Source organism: Cornus florida, unplaced genomic scaffold (genome assembly GCF_030987335.1).
Source record: "Cornus florida cultivar Cherokee Brave unplaced genomic scaffold, ASM3098733v1 CherokeeBrave_3.0.0_Hap2_Chr03, whole genome shotgun sequence".
NCBI lineage: Eukaryota > Viridiplantae > Streptophyta > Magnoliopsida > Cornales > Cornaceae > Cornus > Cornus florida.
The window spans coordinates 50940022-50943953 of record NW_026775573.1 but is presented as its reverse complement, the minus strand read 5'-3'; positions in this window follow the sequence as shown (position 1 = coordinate 50943953).

The following is a 3932-nucleotide window of genomic DNA, read 5'->3' as shown; positions in this document are numbered from 1 at the left end:
TATTACTATTACTACTACTATTATTTTTATTAGTTATTGTTATAATTACTATTATTATTATTGTTACAGTTATTATTATTATTATTATTATTAACGATATTATAGGTATTTTACATTTTGGATATTTTATAAGTTTACATGTTGTTCTGAACGATATTATGGGTATTTTACATTTTGATTTTTTATAAGTTTTATATAAACTACTAAGTGGGGTTTTTAGGTAATTTTGACCATTTGATTGCCGGAAAATGACATCTGGTGACTGCAAGGGGCAATTTGTAACTTTTTAATAGTTTAGGGTTTGATTTTCAATCGTTACTCATTTAATCCTGGTGCCTCTTGAAGTATTAGGTTTAAGGTTCGACTCTGTAATAATCGGGTTTTTTTTTTTTTGGTACATACATGTGTCATGAGGTTCTGGGAGTTGTTTAAAGCGTTTCTTCGAGTTGAGGACCCTTAGAAACCATTTGGACCCATTTCCAGCTTTTTTATTTTTGTACACGAGAGGTCCCATGTGGGCCCGAAGTTTAGTTTCCGTGCTCGGGAAATTTTTTTGACTTCAAAATTCATCATTTTATTTTCATGTAAGTACCTTAATTTTCATGAGTGTTACATTATATATATTTGTATAGTTAATAATATAAGGGACATGGAAGAAATTTGTAAGTTTATAGTGGAAGGTGGGGACCACTTGTTGACTAAACACATGTATAACCACACACATATTAGATATGGGACTCAATTCCTTCCTCCTCACTCGTAGCTTTTGTCTCTCTCCTTATTCTCTCTTCTTCTTCCATTTTTACAACAAACCCACTTCAAAGGAGCTTACATTTCATCTCCTTTGAGTGAGACTTTGAGATTATGATAGTTAGCAAAGTGAAAGAGCTCAATGAGAGCTACAAGATGATGCAATTTTGTGAGCATTGGGACATTTTCAATTTTCGGACCTAGGCTAAACCTTTGCTTTTAGGGTGGCTTCAAGAGGAAAGATTGATCTCCTCTCATTTCTCTTCACTTCGGTGTAATTTACTTGTATTTTGGTGGAGTTTCAAGAGGGGCCAAGCTTGGGGTTTTGTTCTTTAAGAGGTAGGGGTGTCTAACCCATAATTCCATTGATTTTGTGAGCCTTATAGTTATAATTATATGTAAATATATGTCAAGCATGAGGTTTATATGATACTTGCCTTATATTGTCATTAAAGATGAAATTTTCATATTCCTTGGTGAAATTGTATTCCTAAATGATAAATTATACAATTATATGTCCGTACATTTGTTTTGAACTGTCTAACATCTCGAAAAGTTAGTAATTGAGAAGTTATATGTGTGATAGTTTATTAATATGGTTAAACCATGCCTTTGATAAGATGATTATAATCCCTTGTAATAATGCATGCTAGTGTTTGATAGAATGTATCTATGATCATGTGTGTTGGTTTTATACAAAGAAAATATGATAATTCTAGTTATGAGATGATCATGCATGTACGTTAAATTGATGAATTGAATTGTTACATTTAAGAATTTATCATGGAGTGTGCGTGTGGGACTGGATTGGTAATGGAGGATGATTTTCCAACGTTTTGATAAAGGAAATTTTGTGATAACGATACCAGGCGCCATAGAGTTGCCATGGGTCCATGATTTTATAATATTATGAAGCCAAAGTTAAATAAAGTAATGTTTATGAAAACTAGGTGCTATGGAGTTACAATGGGTCCGTGGGGTTAACCCAACCTAGAAGGAGCAAGTGGAAACTGCCCCTTGTATAATTGTTTTACCTAGGCCCCAAATGGCGCTATAGAGTTGCCCTAGGCTAGGGATAGCTAACCAATTTCCCTCGTGGTGATGAGGAGTCATCTCAGCCGGGTTATATTAACAGTTTTTGGTGTGAGTTGAGTTGGTGTGTGTGGAAAGTTGGGGAGGGCATTGCATTGCATTCCATCATTCTTGATTATGGTTTTGACTTGTAACCAATATTTATTTCTTAAATGATGTATGTGTTTGCCATACTTGTCCCTCTTAACTTGCATGATCCTTTTTATATCATCATCTTTTTTTAGTGTAGTTTACAGGGTTATAAGGTGTGTATTTTATGCATTACCTAGTAAGCCGTCGTGCTCACCCCATTATTATTAACATTTTTCAAGTGATAGTAAAGTAGTTGAGATGCCATTTCTTTAACAACTAGGTGAAGACGAACTTAGTTTTGGGACGTGTTTTGTTACTTCTAGCATATTCATATCATTGCCCATTGTAATGTTATAAAAAGGAGAGCTAAGGAATGCTAGAACATCTATTTTGTAAGGAAATCATATTCTCTTGGGTTTGTATATGTCTGGGCTATGCCTTTGTTGTAAAGGATGATATACATATGAAATGTATAGAAACATACTTGATTATATGTATATTCATGATATTAATGTATATACATGTTATTTACCTATATTCATATGTTTGGGGAAGGATTTAGTGCAAGGTTGAATCTTAGGATGATTTCCCTAGCTCCTAGCAATCATTTATGGGCATTTATGGGTTCCCGTAATCGATCCTAGCCTTTTCGTGATCAATAGCATCCCTATTTTCAACACACGTCTATTTTAAGCATCAGGTTTCAAATGGCCATAACTTATTCATTTAAAATCCAAATGGGGTCACTATTGTGCTCAAATCGAAGCATTTTGAGTAATTTTTCTAATGGTACTAACTCCATTTTTAGATTCTCATCCTATAGAGAGATATTCATATTTTAATAGGACATAATCAGGAAATCTTTGAACGAGAATGAGAGATTGTGGGAAAATCATGACTTTGGACATTAGAATCTCATGTTATGATTTTAGTGGCTAACGTGGCTATATTGAACCTTATTTGATTCCCTTAGAGTTAACTTGTGATACCCCCTAAATTTCAATGCATAGGTTGCCTAGGCTCACACACAAAAATCAAGGGATATAAAAAATAATTGATAATATGCAAGCACTGAATACAAAAATGATAATAATAAAATAAATTAAGAGCAAAAAAGAATTTCTAATTAACAAATAAAATCCAAAATAACAAATCCTTAATTTTATAACTCCATTAATACTCTTATCAATACAACTTAGGAATCCCAAAGAACTCAAAAATCCTAAAAGTCACCACTAGATTTAGAATGAAGAAAACTAAAATGAGAGAACTTTTCTGTGGGCTGATGCATCTTTTTATAGAAGCAACTGACTTCTAATAAGGATTGGATGGGATTTAGGTCATCTGGGGTCATCTGGACCCGTTTGGAACAAATTAGGTCTTTTTTTTTTTTCTTTTTTTTTCTCCAAGGACAAATTAGGACTTAATTAGAATTAATCCCGCAACTTTAAAATCTGACTTGCAGCAAATGCTCAAGTAGACCTGTCAATGGATTGGATTCTAATCCGAATCCAATCCGAATCTGATCTGTTTAGTCAAATATAGATTGAGTAAAAAATTCGATTACCCGATTATAATCTGAATAAGATAATCCGTTAACTTAACAAATTGGACATGGATTTGAGTTGATCCGACCCGTTAATAACCTGATCCGATTAAAATAAAATATATTTATATTTATATATTATATTATATATGTATTATATCAACAATCAAATCAAGTTTGTATAAATGTAAATCATGTGATCAAAAAATCTAATCACAACATTATATTTACAACACTAAGGTGTTCTCATCCACATATCATTACTCCCCTTGTATTTGTATCTATCACTCAATTAAAGACGTAAGAAGGGAACTCCATGGGCACTGCAAGTAAATCGTGTTTCCAGATAGTCTGAGAGAGACGAAGGTGAAAGAAAGCCATGTGACGGCACGATGGAGAAGGGGAAAGCCAGCGATAGACTGCCAAACCTTGTTTCTTACGGAGTATTATTTATTCTCTCCTTTGTCTTCTA